Source organism: Ylistrum balloti, unplaced genomic scaffold (assembly GCF_031769215.1).
Source record: "Ylistrum balloti isolate Yb309-2 unplaced genomic scaffold, AGI_CSIRO_Ybal_v1 Utg369802, whole genome shotgun sequence".
Lineage (NCBI taxonomy): Eukaryota > Metazoa > Mollusca > Bivalvia > Pectinida > Pectinidae > Ylistrum > Ylistrum balloti.
The window spans coordinates 1,870,986-1,890,969 of record NW_026781979.1 but is presented as its reverse complement, the minus strand read 5'-3'; positions in this window follow the sequence as shown (position 1 = coordinate 1,890,969).

Genomic DNA, 19,984 nt, shown 5'->3' with positions numbered 1-19,984 from the left:
TTACAGCTCATGTGAAACATTCTGTGGAAAACAGAGGTATAATTAGATCAACTTCCAACAGGTAATTTACATTTACGATCCCTGGATAGTAAAAACACAATACGTATCAGCCCTCTCAGGGTTTTATTATATATCAAAACAGTTTACTAAATCAACTTTTATCAGTACATTTTCTCTCTCACACACATGGAAATTGTGCTACAGAAAATGCAACCCTTATCTCGAACAAACAATCAACTATACAACCTTTCAAATGCACAAGCTTACAAACATGCACAACTGAACACTCTGCCAGTCTTTTAAAGATTAAATCTTAATACTTTTCGTAAAACATAGTAAGTATAGTAAGTAACACTTCATCTAGTACATAATACCTGTAATGAGGCATTATCATCATTTATTGTAAATCTCACTATTTTCGACGCGCCATAATTTCGCGGTTAACCAGTGCTTAAATAAACCGAAGGGGGAATGAATTTTTGCTGATTTTATGAAATCAAGTAAACGTGAATTCTATGAGTGGCTTAAGAGAACCATTTAAATACCGTTCAATACATAATCCTAGCATGTCGATACCAGAGATGTTACACAGTAACAAACTTGTTATAGTTTACTCACATATTATTAATGGCATTTTAAAATAGCTATGGATTTATCAATATGCGTTTAAATATTATGACGATGGAAACGAATAATAAAAAAGCTCTTCAAACCTATAACAACAGTAAACAATTATAATGATTTAAAAAAGAGGAAACTAATAAAATAAAGATCATCAGGACATGTCAATATAGAAGTAATGATGTTGCTTACTGAAAGTACAATTATTGCTTTATCAAGACATTTGAACTATACTGAGTATAAACCAATATGAAAAAACAGAGTATTTTCAGTTATGATAGTAAAAATGGTATGTAGGTGTAAATAGTTATACTACCCGACCTACATAAGATACATCGTTCTATGTAGAAGTAAAAATGTTATTCTCGCGTAAATAGATACATTATTCGACCTACATAAGATATAAGATATGCAGAGCATTAAATCTGCAACAATTCTCCAAACTACGTTAATATTATGCGAATATTGAGATTAAGATATTGTTATGAGACAATACATTTCATGGCATTCGTAACAGACATTTTACAATTGTGTAAATAAGACTGATATCACACTTTCACTAACTAGATATGCATTACGTTTAAACTTGATCAAGATAATTATAAAAATCTGCTACATATAATGTCTATCATTACAATACTTGGTTCCTTAGTGTATATAGTCTTTGTTAAATGTAACACAATACGTACAGATATTTCCAATGTTTAAAGCGATAACACGAATTGATATGACATTTGCATTAAACTTTGATGTCATTTACACCAGGACATATATGCTACACACACGAAAACGTATTGAAATAATAAAATACGTGTCCGCAAGCAAAATTTAAACCTTGCGTAAAGGAACCTATTTTTCTCGTTGGCACTTTTGTTAGATAATTTTGATAATGTATTTTCATACCTATTGATACACTTGTACTTGTAAGGTCAATATAGAGATATAAAAAACATAAGACACAAAAAGACTCTTTTTGGCCACAGTCATAGATACAGTAGTTAGCACTTTGTACCATAAATGAATAATACCAGCATCCGCATCTAATAGTAGATTCCCAACTGAGAACACCATCAGGCGACAGAAGTTTCATGTGACTCACTTACGGTTGTGTCTTTAAGGGGTAATTGTATCACTGGTACACTCTGGTCATCCGCAGTATTTGGATAACACACCATCGGAGGGTGAGGGATTTCAGGGTCTGATAACTCCTTAGGGTTCGGCACATGTATAATTTTATCTTCGCCATACAGCTGGATTGCTGTAGGTTTTCTCTGCTTTTCAATATCCTCTTTGGTGATAACAACATCGCTTTTATCTTTTTCGTCTTCATTTTCTGGAGACACTCGATTTATCCACCGAGATATACTGTTGGTCATATGTTTACAAACAAGCACAAATAATAAAATTATAAATCCAACTCCGGCCACTAGGAATATTGATCCAAGGATCAACAAATCCTCCAAGTTGTTGCGAACACCGATAACAAGAAGGGAAATACTTAACCCAAATAAGAATATAGAGATGACCCCCAAAAACACTGTTGTATATAAGGCTTGCCGATTCTCCCGCTCCCTCTGACGTTTATCCCGTTCTAAAAATACGTCATCAGTTACTGCTGGTCTCACTTTTACTTTTTTCATCGTCTGTTCTTCTACTTCTTTTGTGCTCTTCCGAAATACCATTACGCGCGTCTGTCAGACCTCCTGATATTTTGAATACCAGCATCGGGTATATTGAATCTGATGGACACAGAAAACAACACTCCTGGTGACATTTTGTATGGCTTCATGAGTGGTTTATTCTGCATAGAACAGTTCCGCGTATTGTCTTATTCCTTAACAGAAATACTTACACTGTACACGATATGTACACAATGTCCTCTGTTAGTTATCGATCCTAAACACCGGAACAGCCTGATCCCTCTCCGTCCTCCTTGTATACATTCTTATTAATCAAGGAACGAAGGTTACCACTGCTTCTAACTGGATACATGTCTGAACCACTGATTGACTCTGTCCTTCCATCATGGCGACACGGGTTTCGGTCATGACTATGTAAATTGTTAGTATCCTACACTACAGAGTACACTAATACACATCTATAAATACAATTACATGATAGCTCCTCGTCAGGTAAATACAGCATTAAAATTTACAAAGTCTCGTGGTATTTAAAACCTCGTACTAACTGTGTATTATTGAGTTATTTGATGTTCGTAAGGGGCCAGATACGGGTTACACATAGATCCATATAGACACAGTGTCCTCAATTCCAGTTTGTATGGAACTAATCAGTTATTGAACGACAAATAAACAGACATGCGCATTCATTGAATTACGAAATACTTAGTGCCATCAAATCGATTGAAATCAATGTTCTAGTTCCTAGCAGTACTGTGAAGACCGTAGAGCTCAGCGCCTTTTTAATTACACGTACAGGTATATCAACGGAAAAATGATATTGATAGTCTCTACAGACTGCGAAAGGCATCGGATAATATTCGTTAACTCCCTTGTTACAGATCTGGGAGACAGTGCTAATCTAATGTAACTTTTCTCTGATACATAATGCAAGCATATGATGGGTTATAAATGGTCGTTATTGTATTTCTCACAGAAATCAATAGACTCTACTTCTTCCCCGTGTCTATATCTACCTGTGTTTTATCAACGTGTGTGTAATGTAACTCGCAGTTTTGTTTACATGTCGTCAAGGCGGTGTGGTGACCCATGACAAACAATACTTGAAGTTTTCTAATCCAAGGCGGATAAAGGAAAGCTGTCATTAAAAAGTCAACCCAAACGTGAGGGGTATATATAGAGATCGATTATATAGGCTGCGATATATTCTTTGTCATCTTAATGCTTCCCATATCATCAAATTTAAACTCGTTAACAATGGCGGAGAATCTTATATATGTCTTTTTGAAAAAATGGGTCTTATTTCAAAATGACATATCGGTATATATTGTTTATCACAATCGATTGAAGTAAACAATTTACATAGACGTATACATGTGTAAAGTAGATTAATATATTATCGTGTGAATGGGACGTGTTCTTTAAAACGTCAGTTATAAACTGTAACAAACTAGACACAGCTATAGTACATGGTGTATATTGATTTATTCGACACCTAAGTGTTATATTTTCAACCATGTCCTATCTTGTTAGTAAACTATGTTGAATATTAAAATCGCATTAAGGAAACTTTTTTTTTCTACAAAATATCACATCTTTATTAATGGTTGATATGAAATATATGGTATGATATAAACATTTGTCCCATCCTGGATGTTGGAAATGCCTACTTGTTTTGTTCTCAGCAAATTGTGACATGACAGAACGTCATACAGCCATCTCTAGTTTATGACCTTTCGTTGCAGTAAGTTTTCCTTGTCTTATTTTATGTTGTCGATTCCAGTCTTATCTTGTTGTCGTATCTTATGTTGTCGTTTCATGTTTTCCTTGTTGTCGTATCTTATTTTGTCGTTTCATGTTTTCCTTGTTGTCGTATCTTATGTTGTCGTTTCATGTTTTCCTTGTTGTCGTATCTTATGTTGTCGTTTCATGTTTTCCTTGTTGTCGTATCTTATGTTATCGTTTCATGTTTTCCTTGTTGTCGTATCTTATGTTGTCGTTTCATGTTTTCCTTGTTGTCGTATCTTATTTTGTCGTTTCATGTTTTCCTTGTTGTCGTATCTTATGTTGTCGTTTCATGTTTTCCTTGTTGTCGTATCTTATCTTGTCGTTTCATGTTTTCCTTGTTGTCGTATCTTATGTTGTCGTTTCATGTTTTCCTTGTTGTCGTTTCATGTTTTCCTTGTTGTCGTATCTTATTTTGTCGTTTCATGTTTTCCTTGTTGTCGTATCTTATATTGTCGTTTCATGTTTTCCTTGTTGTCGTATCTTATGTTGTCGTTTCATGTTTTCCTTGTTGTCGTATCTTATCTTGTCGTTTCATGTTTTCCTTGTTGCCCTATTTTATGCTGTCGATTCCCGTCTTGTTGCTCTTACCTTGTTTTTAATTCCTGGTTCTTGCTGACATTTCCTACACATTTTAAATTTTGAATTTGTTTTCGTACCTCTACTCCAACATAACGTAATAACTGCAAAGATTTTCAGACTCATTATCGATTGAACAGTTTTCCTGCATATAAAAATTTTACAAAAGCGAATAGCACCTTACAATACAACTTAGGAATTAGATATAGTAGAACCAATGAGTGATGAAGTAATCAATAAACATATTAAATCTTGATAGGGAATTTTAATTGATCAATAGATGTCCGTATTTGTATATACTTAGTGTTTTCAATAGAACGTCAAGTGAAGTGTATTTTCTAAACCGTGCCATGATTCCAAGGAATAAAAACGTATCTTGCAGGTTTCAGCAAACCTCTGGGATTAAATGTATTGTCTCCTCTGCAACCTCAAAGATAGAACAAAAGAAATTAGCCATTAATCACAATTCGAATGTGTAAACAAAGACAGTGGGACACTGTTGAGGAAGGAGGCCTGACACTTACTGAAATCAAATTGCCTTGTTAGTTAATGCTTCCTCAGTAACCAGTCTGTGAGATCAGGACATTCATGACTTGTTATAAAAAAAAGGAGTGTGAATAAAAACGCAAAGCCCTGAAACTTGTTAATGTGTTTACTTTTCATCTCGTTCATCTCCATTACTAATATCAACAGGAAAGGCACCAAGATAATAGATCTAATGACATTTCATGAAATCAACAAGACAACAGAAAGAGTTCCAGGGAGACTTCCCTCCAATAAACAGTGCACGTCGAGGATAAATAAACAAATTTATATAGGTACAAGATCTTGTCTTCTTACGAGAAATGTAATTAAACATTCGCCGTTATATATTTTTGTCACAACTGATGAAAAAAAGATGTGAATATTAATAATAAATTAATACTATACTTTCATTATACAAGGAATTTGAGCGATCATTCGTTCTATGTCATATCTGTTATATTGAGCTTATTTTATACCATGATTCACAAAGACCGTGGATATGGACATGTGTAGGATATACACAGTCTCTAAAGGAATGAACACAGAACGGATGATTACCTCTGTTTCTTTGTGAACAGTTTTCCTTACCCAAGAAAAATTCGGTCCCCTGTGTGAAAGTGACACGTAAATTAACGTGTATATCCCTGGCATAAAGCTTCAGCAAACATTAATATTGTCGGCAAAGAGAGATAATAGATAAATCACTGACTCCTAAACGAGCTAATAACTTATTTACCATTTGAAATCGAAAGAAGAAATATGAATGCCGAAACTCTGGATTTTATAATAGCACCTTTAAATACAAAGTTAGATACAGTACAGCCAAATAACTTTAAGTAACCGGAGAGTAAGAGTTGTAGATACGATACACAGGTATGATTTACTGAAAATGCTGGTAAGATTCTCAACAAAATACGAACATGGACGTGGAATCAATCCCACAGCTTAACCAACATATTATTGTAACATTGTAAACCTGTTTTGATTTGTATAGTTGACCTGAGACGAAATTGACAAACAGACAGACACGTCAACAGTTCTATTGTAGTACTCCTCTACATATATAACGTATTATGTCATTTAAATTCTATATTACTTTCATGTATAGAGTATGTATATAATTTTGGTGAAATAAGGAATAAAAACTGCAGCATACTATTTTTTCATTTTTCGCGACAATGTCATCGTTCAGTGACTTAGACTGATAAATGGGTAATACGTTTTGTGGAGAAATAGATAAAAACATTAGATCAATACACGTTTATAAAAAAACAAAAATGAAATGACAGAAAAATACATTACTATCATAATCACATGTAAAAAATTGTACACTATAATATACAGCATGCAACAATATTGTAAAAAATGATATTCAGAAATTCAGTTTTGAAAGAATCTTAAGCCGTATTATGAAACTTATGTTATTATCATAAAAATCTACATCAGTTTTATAACAAAACATTCTGTTATTTACATTTGTATATCACATGACTGATTTGATGCCAACTATAACTATCTATCTATATTATGTTAAGTAATATCAACCGGTTCATATATTGGGCACTACTTCGTATATATCTAAAACTGAACACAGAGCAAATTTCTCATAAAACAAAATAATAGCTTAACACGAGATTGGTTTTAAAAACTTGGTGAGTAAAACACATACCGTGTATACAAGACTTATCAGTAACGGCGTTATATCTATTTTTGTCACATAACTAATTTGCTATCAGTATAACATGATGAACTAGCCAAGCGGTGTGATTAACTGCAGTTCTAATTAGTCCCTTTGTGACGTCATATGCATTATGATGTCACCAAAGAAAGAGATATAAAATGTGGTCAATTTAGATTTGGTATCGGTTTAATTGATTTTGTTTTCATGAATATTTTCAAAATTATCTTCGTTTGTGATTATCAGGATCATGTTAACGTTTTTGATTCGTGGTAAAATGAAAATCAATATTTCATCGTTCTCACGGAACCTCGTGTAAAACTTTCTATATATAACGATAAGCATGACGAAGGAAGATCTTTCTAACTCTGATTTCAAATTTCAAATGTGTCACACCAGTTGTCAGAGTGATATTATAACATGTGTCACACCAGTCGTCAGAGTGATATTATAAACATGTGTCATAGTCAGAGTGATAGTATAACACGTGTCACACCAGTCTTCAGAGTGGTGTTATAACATGTGTCACATCAGTCGTCAGTGATATTATAACATGTGTCTCACCAGTCGACAGAGTGATATTATAACATGTGTTAACATAACTTGAGATTTGCATATAGTTCGTCATCTGCGATATCGCAGTGAGAATTTCGTGTAAAAAATCACACATACCAGTATCATACACACATATATACATATCAGAAAAAGTCGGGAAGAATATTGAACACTACCTATATAAAATTATCAAAAGTATCACATATATCTACATATCACACATCTGGCAGCAGCATCACATGCATGACTAGAGAGTACAATGAGTGGGAATACCCTGTTGGAGGCTCTAAGGTATAAATTCCAACATCCTAAAAGGTACGTCAATATGAGATCCTTTGGAATGAATGTTATATTCTATAATAATAATCCATCGGTATCAAGCTCTTCATTTCTCTTGTCTATAAGTGACACACCAGATCATTTTTAAAAACGAGCTAGGTTTGGGGTTAAAGCCCAAACGGGTCTAACGAAAATTACGATAACAGTTATGAAAGAAAACATCATCTCTTTCCTTTACCGTGCCGTATCAGTAAAAGAGTGTAACAGCTCAGTATTAATGAGCCAAAATGTTAAAACTCAAAAGATGGAGACTACAAAGGGACCCGGTAACATACTACAAAATGTTTACTATACATTTGATATTATTTAAACAGATATCAGATCCATGACTTTGTTCTCGGATCTGCGTGGTACATATGCTATAAGATAATCTCATGTTAAGGCCTAACTACGTCATATCACAGCTGTTTGTTGATGTTACCGTACATGGTAATCATCATAGTTAGATATACAAAATATATGTAACGAGCTTTTAACACAATGATAATGATACAAGATTTAATGTTGATTTAAATAGTCTAAGATAGTGTAAACCAACTACCTTATAAGAACCGGTGCTTGCCGGTCATAGTCTTTGGCTAACTTTATATATGTCAAGTATGAAAAAGCTATAATTAGTACAGAAACATGTAAAATATGAATGTAAGATTGATGTATTAATGTCAAGACATAAGATTAATATAGATATATTAATTGATACAAATATAAAATTAGTAAACATCTTACAACAGAAACAAACTTGAATTATTACAGAGAGATGTGTTGATATTCATACGTTTCCTTTAAACAAGACTATAATCCAAACACCATATTCCCAAATTTGTACATGTAGACTTTGTAGCATATCTAAATAAAACCTAAGTAATTACATCAATCACCTGGGGTGTAATGTAAACCTTGTCTTACTGTGGTAATACTCTCTAATATCTCGACATATTCCTTTTGTTTCATGACAAGAATATCCAATTTTCGACAATATTTCATGACAATTCGGTACAGTCTACCTGGACGAAATGTCTGTCTCTCCTGTCCTTTGTCCTCTATGCTTCGTCTGTGTCTCGCAAGAAAAAAGAGACAGCTTTTTTATCGCCTGTCGCACTTCCAAGTCTTGATTTTACATCAATAAGGACATCGGAACCTTGAATGGAAGCTTGAGAGGTACCGATGTGTATCCGCTCTTCTGTTGTGTACTGAGAGTTTATACTAAGTTTACTGCGTCTTATGGCGTTATTGATCTGATTCTCCGGAATCTGTGTGTCCGTCTCCACTTGGCGGAGTCTGTACACTGGTCGCATTAATAGCATCAACATTGTCACAAACCCCGCTGTGTCGAACACTAGGAAAATGCCCCCGACTATATATAAATCTGGAATGTTTCTGGTGGATGCTAGGACCATCAATATGACTCCAACAACTAGTAAGAGTATAAGAATTATACTTCCACATACGATGTCGCCCTTGTCGGGATTTGTCCTCCCAAATTCACTAGGCATGTTGATGTCCCTTAATCAGCTGGTTACCGGAAAAGTCGTTAAAGGGACAACTGTAGCCCCTTTTCGGGCGCTACTGTGCATTAGGGAATTACTATCTTGCAACAAATCGTCATCGTAGCTACAATTGCACGTAGACTTTCACTCGTTGATGTCGCTTGATGAGTGATTCCATCGCGTTTTCTCAATTGTCGCAACTCCAGTCCAAACTGCAAAAGTAAAACAATACGATTTTAATCTATCATTTGGTTTTTCGCATTAAGAAGGTTACACAATGTAAGTGATTTTCTTGGCCGAAACGTTTAAGTTGGCTAACTTTATAGTGTTACACGTAGCACAAGTAGACCACTCTAATATGTGACCGCATCTTCACTTGTTTGGCCGGGCACCACCAGTGTTGGTAGACAGAACCCCAGCACTTCTTTTCGGATTCACATATACAGTATATGTATCTCACTAAGAAACAGAAACCAGCTGCAGTGGTATCCAGAAATAGTAATAAATTTGTTTTGTCATCACAGAAGGACAAATCTTAATGCATCAGAGGTCTGACGCCATTACGTGTAAACGATTAACCTATTCCGCCTTTAAAACTCAGTTTCCAAACAAGTTACAAACACATTCTACACTCTACATTCTATACTTAACACATATACACATAGCACTAAAACTGAAATTACTCTCCACACCAGAACAATTGTCTAACGTAGATGACTGTTAAACGAGACAGTAATTGGTCCAGTATCATTTATAAATGTAATTTACACAAAAGATTCTCGCCGATTCTTCCCATTTTAGGCATAATTAACATAACTCTTTGTATGACGTCATTCCATTTACTCGGGCAGTGTGTTAAAGGGACAACATTTTGTCAATTACAGAATTTGAAAACATTATTGTACTTAAATATATAATCCCTAGTCAAATAATACAAAACAGTGGTAAGATGACTAGTACTTTTCTCCTGGTGCTTTTTCAGAAGACTCGGTGTAGATCTATATTTTGTTCATATTTTGCCTTAGGTTATTGAATTTGAGTTTGTACTATGAATATGTTGACATGTTCGTATTTTTGTCAGGCAAAGATGGTGACAATTTTACATATGTAGTTACCTCCTTAATGTATACACGACTTCCAATGAAAACAAAACTTTACTAGTACGAGACTACGTCACCAGCAAGAATTGTAACGTGTCATAGAGAAAATCTTATGGGAAATTATACCGATAATTTAATCGCTGCAATAAACACTTGAATATATAAAACAATACATGTCAATTCTGAGTAAAATGTATGAGAATATATGGGCTTTCGTTATTAGTTATCAATATATTGACAAAATATTGTCGTTAATCTATACAGTGTTATTTAAAGGAGGAGGAGGGAAGAATACATACCGGTGGTATAATTCTATGAGGTGATACATACCGGTGGTATAATTCTGTGAGGTGATACATACCGGTGGTATAATTCTGTGAGGTGATACATACCGGTGGTATAATTCTGTGAGGCGATACATACCGGTGGTATAATTCTGTGAGGCGATACATACCGGTGGTATAATTCTGTGAGGCGATACATACCGGTGGTATAATTCTGTGAGGCGATACATACCGGTGGTATAATTCTGTGAGGCGATACATACCGGTGGTATAATTCTGTGAGGCGATACATACCGGTGGTATAATTCTGTGAGGTAGTATCATATATATATAGTAGAATATATAGCGAGATGGTATAATTTCTGAGGAGAGACAAAATGTACGCTATACCGGTGGTGTAGGTCACGAGGGATAATAAAGCCTCTTTATACATGTATATGACTCGGGTATATACAAGTACTGTGATGTTTACATGTATATCGTACACACTACGGGTACTCTTCGTGTAAATGAGCACTCTGTTATAACACACTACATGCACTAAACGCTACATCGACAACACGTACTCATTTACACTACAGCACACGTACCTGACGGACACGTTATATCAAACATAAACACCCCTTCGCCCCGGTGTAAACACTCACCTGTCCATACCGGTATCCACTGACTGACGACCATGTTGCGACATACCCGTATATGTAGGGTATGAGATTTACCAATAGTTGATCACATGATCTCCTTATACAAAACAAATACTATGACGTGGCCTTCAATAGGATATTTAAATTCCGATGATATTTAACGTAGCATGCTAACGTTCACGCTTCGTATACCCCGGTTGATTAGGTATGGATGTTGCCATGGAAACGTGACAACAACACAATGAATGTAATGTACAGCATGTTGTGTGTCCTCCGTATAAAGGGAGATAACTCCAATTGACACCATCTAAAATCGGCACGATATTTTTACGAGTCAATCTCTTGGAACTGTTAAACTTCTCGGTTCTGTGCAACCAGACATACCAGATATCAGTACTCCAGGCCTCACAGCTCTATACAAACAGACATACCAGATATCAGTACTCCAGACCTCACAACTCTATACAACCAGACATACCAGATATCAGTACCCCAGGCCTCACAGCTCTATACAACCAGACATACCAGATATCAGTACTCAAGGCCTAACAGCTCTCTACAACCAGACATACCAGATATCAGTACTCCAGGCCTCACAGCTCTATACAACCAGACATACCAGATATCAGTACTCAAGGCCTCACAGTTCTATACAACCAGACAGCCCCGATATCAGTACTCCAGGCCTCACAGCTCTATACAACCAGACATACCAGATATCAGTACTCCAGGCCTCACAACTCTATACAACCAGACATATCAGATATCAGTACTCCAGGCCTCACAGCTCTATACAACCAGACATACCAGATATCAGTACTCCAGGCCTCACAGCTCTATACAACCAGACATACCAGATATCAGTACTCAAGGCCTCACAGCTCTATACAACTAGACATACCATATATCAGTACTCAAGGTCTAAAAGCTCTCTACAACCAGACATACCAGATATCAGTACTCCAGGCCTCACAGCTCTATACAACCAGATATACCAGATATCAGTACTCCAGGCCTCACAGCTGTATACAACCAGACAGCCCCGATATCAGTACTCCAGGCCTCACAGCTGTATACAACCAGACATACCAGATATCAGTACCCCAGGCCTCACAGCTGTATACAACCAGACATACCAGATATCAGTAATCCAGGCCTCACAGCTCTATACAACCAGACATACCAGATATCAGTACTCCAGGCCTCACAGCTCTACACAACCAGACATACCAGATATCAGTACTCCAGACCTCACAGCTCTGTTCAACCAGATATTATCAGTACTCCAAACCTCACGAATCTATAACTAGATTTAAAGGATATAATTTTCTGACAGCTTTTTAAAAATTCTACAAAAATAAAAATAAGCCTTGTTCACGAGTGGGGTTTGTTTAACATCTTAATCTATCAGTGTATGACATATGTTATAAATTATCAATGTTGATACCTCAAATACAGCATCTTTGTTGTTTCACTATTTTAGGGGGTAAAAAGTTACAGAATTTTGATGAAAATCCGTGGAAGATTAACTTCATTGAATATAAATATATATTGACATAATGGAAGCCGATTGGTCATGTTTCTGGATACCTGTTATTTTAATTCTTCATTTATTTCCTATAAAATACTGAATATCTCCATGTTACAAGTATATTTGATTGAAGACAATTACGTGTTTTATGGTATTGTCATTACATAACTGCATGGATTTCATTCAGTTTCATTCAGGCTACAATAAAGAAATTAAAAGGAAATAATCAATGAAAAATATGATTAATTGATAGTTAATTAAGTAGGTAATTAAGTCAGTAAACAAGTAATTAAAGAGATAGTGATGATTTATGACAGAAACTTGGTTTCTGTACAAACATGTATCTCTCTAGGGGACTGCAGATATTCATACAGAGTATGTAAGAAGTGTAAAAAAAACTCCACAAAGAAATTTTAAGCAGTGTATGTTTTATTATTCTGATCGTTATATCGATAACACTGTAATTTTGATATTAAAACATTTGATACATCATTATAATACTACATAGTGTATGTATAAACTCACCGGCACTAAGATTTACTTACAATCATGTCATTAACATTGTAATTATCCCTTTAAATAAATCACACCATTTGTTACTTATATTAGAAGTCATTTCAAAATAGCACTGTCGACCCACATCTCGTTCTCACGAAAATAAGAATTTTTAAGAAATCACAAGTAGTAGGATATCCAATGGCGACTAACACAAGGAGAGGTCAATAGATATTTCAAATTTTCTTTTCTAAATTAGGCACCGTTTAAACTTGTTAACTAAAACTAAAGGCACAAGAGTTGTATTGCTGAATCTGAGCTATATCTGTATATAACTTTACTAATCGTGTCTATTCCATGTGTCCACAGCTATCCTTGAGTTTTTCTGATTACAAAAAAATGTATCATTCAACGTTCCTTGTTTATCCTACGTTTCGACTGGATATGTGTGCAACATCCTACATAGCCCGGAGCTCTCCTATCAACACTCTGCTTCATCGCTCTATCACTTCTCTCCGTGATTGACCCACTTTCCTCGTTTAACTGCTTATTCCGTTTTATGACATGATTTAACATTCTCTTTCCGGTTCGTGTGTCGAGATTATTTATTGACAGGAAGTGACGTAATTTCCGGTTATCATCCATCAATGTATTAATCAGTACCCTGTCCCTGATTAATTCGCCCATTTCTACTTCCATGTCCTTATTGTTTCGTTCTGTTTCAGCTAAAGTTTTATTCACAGCCTGTAGTTTTATGTCCAATTCAAACACGTCTGTTTCTAATTTATAAATTTGCTGTTTCCGCTTTTCAAGATTTTCCAATAAAAACCTATTTGTAGATCGCAAATGATCAAGATCTTTCTTTGTTTTCTCGGAGATCTCTGTTGGCCCATGATTGTGTTTGAGCGCGTGTCGGAGTTTTTCGTTCTCGGCTTTGTACATTAGCATTTCTCTGCCGACCTCTTCCAGCTGACGCTTAAAGTTTTTCCGCTCCTTGTCTAACATTTCCTCTAAAATTTCTTCTCTCTGGGTCTTAGGAACGCGTACAGAAGCATCACTACTGCTGAGCATTACTTCCTTATCTGTTGGTGATTTATCTGGATTTTCTTTCTCCTCATCTGTTCTCCCTGTCTTTCCTTTAGGGACTTTCGACATATTGTCTGTCGTTCTGTCTTCAAGAAATGTGGACCCTTTTATCACTCTATTCTTTCAAACACCACAAAAACCTGAACTCCTGGATGTAATGATAATCCCTCACTAAGTTCAGACCGATCGTGATCTGCCTAAGGTGACATTTCCGCAAGAGTCTCCATTACTAACACTGACTTACCAGTAAAGATAGCAATGTCATTCGAACGGCTTCGAGATCTAGTCTAGCAAATAGAATATATCACATAAGCTGGAACATCCCATGCGGCTTTCTGATGTCCTATATTTTCAAAAGTTTGTATACAGCTCCATCAATACAAGCCTTTTAAAGTCACTTGGTCCTTTGTTGATATATTCTATTTCTCATACAATCATGTGACTTGTTATCCATACCGGAAAATATCATGCATCGCACTTTCTATAACACCCCACAGGTAAGTCCAGATCTATAATAAAAACTAGACATATACTCCACGTGACATAGTCAAGTTTCATTGAAACGTTAAGAATAAATGACAAAAAAAACATTGAACATTTAAAGTTTGCCTGGATTGAATATCTTCTAGACTATGGGCTGTCGTGAAGTAGAATAGCTTGATAAAGAGTGAGTGAATGTTTACAATCGATATTTTATCGATCACTTGTATACACGTATGTTAATGTAATCATTCGTGAGAAAGATTACAATGTAAGGCAAAGTTTACACTGATACCGAAACATTCGGGGGCTATATACGTCACGTCAGTAAATCAGGTGTGCTGGTAAATACTTCCATTTAACACCCGACCTACCATTAACTAATAACGTCTACAACATGACCCCTAACCTTCTTCATAAATAAATCCGATAGGCGGCACTCTTTACGTTCTAGTATAGCGCGATTAAAGTTAATGACTCCCGTGAATATGAGTATCTATAACAGTGCGTTTGTGGTATCAACCGGTGAGCAGCACACGTTAGTATCCAAATCCACTGAAGCGAAATACGGAAAAATCATGGAATCTTTTCAAATCTATAAACATCCTTCAAAATCTCGAAATGTTTAACACTATCTTCCACACCTTCTAGTATACTTTATATAAAACAGATAAACAGCCCCTTCTGCCTTCACGTATACTTTATATAAAACAGATAACCAGCCCCTTCTACCTTCTAGTATAATTTATATCAAACAGATAACCAGCCCTTATACCTTCACGTATGATTTATATAAAACAGATAACCAGCCCCTTATACCTTCTAGTATAATTTATATTAAACAGATAACCAGCCCCTTATACCTTCACGTATGATTTATATAAGACAGATAACCAGCCCCTTCTACCTTCTAGTATGATTTATATAAAACAGATAACCAGCCCCTTATACCTTCTAGTATAATTTATATAAGACCGATAACCAGCCCCTTATACCTTCACGTATGATTTATATAAGACCGATAACCAGCCCCTTCTACCTTCTAGTATGATTTATATAAAACAGATAACCAGCCCCTTCTACCTATTAGTATAATTTATATAAGACAGATAACCAGCCCCTTCTGCCTTCTAGTACAATTTATATAAAACAGATAACCAGCCCCTTCTACCTTCACGTATAATTTATATCAAACAGATAACCAGCCCCTTCTACCTTCACGTATAGTTTATATCAAACAGATAAACAGCCCCTTCTACCTTCTAGTATGATTTATATAAGACAGATAACCAGCCCCTTCTACCTTCTAGTATGATTTATATAAAACAGATAACCAGCCCCTTCTACCTTCACGTATAATTTATATAAAACAGATAACCAGCCCCTTCTACCTTCACGTATGATTTATATAAAACAGATAACTAGCCCCTTCTACCTTCTAGTAGAATTTATATCGAACAGATAACCAGCCCCTTATACCTTCTAGTAAAATTTATATTAAACAGATAACCAGCCCTTTCTACCTTCACGTATAATTTATATAAGACAGATAACCAGCCCCTTCTATCTTCTAGTAGAATTTATATAAAACAGATAACTAGCCCCTTCTACCTTCTAGTAGAATTTATATCGAACAGATAACCAGCCCCTTATACCTTCTAGTAGAATTTATATAAAACAGATAACCAGCCCCTTCTACCTTCACGTATAATTTATATAAAACAGATAACCAGCCCCTTCTACCTTCTAGTATAATTTATATAAAACAGATAACCAGCCCCTTCTACCTTCACGTATGATTTATATAAAACAGATAACCAGCCCCTTCTACCTTCACGTATAATTTATATAAGACAGATAACCAGCCCCTTCTACCTTCACGTATAATTTATATAAAACAGATAACCAGCCCCTTCTACCTTCACGTATAATTTATATCAAACAGATAACCAGCCCCTTCTACCTTCACGTATAGTTTATATCAAACAGATAAACAGCCCCTTCTACCTTCACGTATAGTTTATATCAAACAGATAAACAGCCCCTTCTACCTTCTAGTAGAATTAATATAAAACAGATAACCAGCCCTTCTACCTTCTAGTAGAATTTATATAAAACAGATAACCAGCCCCTTCTACCTTCTAGTAGAATTTATATAAAACAGATAACCAGCCCCTTCTACCTTCTAGTATAATTTATATAAAACAGATAACCAGCCCCTTCTACCTTCACGTATGATTTATATAAAACAGATAACCAGCCCCTTATACCTTCACGCATAATTTATATTAAACAGATAACCGACCCCATTACCTTCACGTATAGTTTATATCGAACAGATAACCAGCCCATTCTACCTTCTAGTAGAATTTATACAAAACAGATAACAAATCCTTTCTACCTTCTAGTATAACGTGTATATAACAGAATTAAGACTGAACTCCTTGTCCACCTGATCCACGACAAATATTTCAAGATTCTTGTTTGTTTTTTTTTTTTCATAAGCCAGGTTTTTACAAAGTTTGCCTTCTTCATATATATGTGCAATATTGGCGAGTACAGTTTTGTGCCACTATTGTGTGCGCATGTGTGTTCGAGTTATCTCCCTTGAATCCTGACATTTTTTCGGATTTTCTGAAATAACGATGTGTTGTTTAATTTTTATCTACCTCTTTCTATTATTCTAGGAGAAATTGACAGGAGTTAATACTAAATCTACAATAGCAACTATGATGCATTTTAAGAAGAAGCAAGTGAAAAAAGAGAGGTTCATTTCGAGACATTGTGAACTTTCTACACTAATCATAGAAATGAGAGGCATCGGTGTGGTAATCCCGAATATGTATCAGGGTATCTCTCTGATATTGTTACTGGAGTCGGTGAGAATTGGCCGCAATCCGATATAAGCTATAATGATATTGGGAACATTTTCACCAAATGGTATTGATAGTTTGTTATACCAGGGTTATAGTTAATATGAGTAGGCTGCGCCTGTACCCACATATACCGTCTTGGCGTAAGAAAACCCAAGGCAACTCTCTAGGTGTAAGATAATGGCTACTTGCCCATGTGTAAGATAACACACAGCTACTGTCCACGTATAGGATAATCCATAGTTACTGTCTATGTGTAGAAAACCAACAGCTATATTGTTCATTTGTAAGATAACCCACGGCTACTACCCAGGTGTAAGAAACCCACGGCTACTACCCGGGTATAAGATAACCCACGGCTACTACCCGGGTATAAGATAACCCACGGCTACTACCCGGGTATAAGATTAGCCACGGCTACTTCCCATGTATAAGATAACCCACGGCTACTACCCGGGTATAAGATAACCCACGGCTACTACCCGGGTATAAGATAACCCACGGCTACTACCCGGGTGTAAGATAAACCCACGGCTTCTTCCCAGGTGTAAGATAACCAACGGCTACTACCCAGGTGTAAGATAACCCATGGCTACTACCCGGGTATAAGATAACCCACGGCTACTACCCAGGTGTAAGATAACCAACGGCTACTACCCGGTTATAAGATAACCAACGGCTACCACCCGGGTATAAGATAACCCACGGCTACTACCCAGTATAACGGCTACTACCCAGGTATAAGATAACCCACGGCTTCTACCCACACAGCTACTATCCATGTGTATAACATCCCATACTCGCTGTCTAGGTGTAAGATAACCCACGGCTACTGTCCACGTGTATTACAAACCCATAGTTACTGTATCGGTGCAATATTAACCATGACTATTGTTCAGCTGTAAGATAACCCACGGCAAACCGCCCAACAGTATAATAACCCTCGGCACATGTTCAGGTGTAAGAAACCCACGGCTATTGTTTGGGTGTAAGATAACCCAAGGCTATTGTTCAGGGGAGCGATAACCCAAGGCTATTGTTCAGGTGTACGATAACCCACGGCTATTATTTGGGTGTAAGATAACCCATGGCTATTGTTCAGGTGTAAGAAAACTCACGACTGTTGTTTAGGTGTGAGATAATCCACGGCTGTTGTTAAGGTGTAAGATAACCCACTGCAAACCGCCAAACTGTATGATAACCCTTGGCACTTGTTCAGAAGTAAGATAACCCATGGCTACCGCCCAGGTGTATAATAACCCTCGGCACATGTTCAGGTGCAAGAAACCCACGACTATTGTTTGGGTGTAAGATAACCCAATGCTATTGTTCAGGTGAACGATAACCCACGGCTACTTTAGGTATAAGATAACCCACGACTATTGTTCAGGTGTAAGAAACCCACGGCTATTGTTCAGGTGTAAGATAACCCACGGCTATTGTTCAGGTGTAAGAAACCCACGGCTATTGTTCAGGTGTAAGATAACCCACGGCTATTGTTCAGGTGTACGATAACCCACGGCTATTGTTCAGGTGTAAGACAACCCACGGCTATTGTTCAGGTGTAAGATAACCCACGGCTATTGTTCAGGTGTACGATAACCCACGGCTATTGTTCAGGTGTAAGAAACCCACGGCTATTGTTCAGGTGTAAGAAACCCACGGCTATTGTTCAGGTGTAAGAAACCCACGGCTCTTGTTCAGGTGTAAGAAACCCACGGCTCTTGTTCAGGTGTAAGAAACCCACGGCTATTGTTCAGGTGTAAGATAACCCACGGCTCTTGTTCAGGTGTAAGAAACCCACGGCTATTGTTCAGGTGTAAGATAACCCACGACTATTGTTCAGGTGTAAGAAACCCACGGCTATTGTTCAGGTGTAAGATAACCCACGGCTATTGTTCAGGTGTACGATAACCCACGGCTCTTGTTCAGGTGTAAGAAACCCAAGGCTCTTGTTCAGGTGTAAGATAATCCACGGCTATTTTTTAGGTGTAAGAAACCCACGGCTCTTGTTCAGGTGTAAGAAACCCACGGCTATTGTTCAGGTATAAGATAACCCACGGCTCTTGTTCAGGTGTAAGATAACCCACGGCTATTTTTTAGGTGTAAGAAACCCACGGCTCTTGTTCAGGTGTAAGAAACCCACGGCTATTGTTCAGGTGTAAGATAACCCACGGCTCTTGTTCAGGTGTAAGAAACCCACGGCTATTGTTCAGGTGTAAGATAACCCACGGCTATTGTTCAGGTGTAAGAAACCCACGGCTATGGTTCAGGTGTAAGAT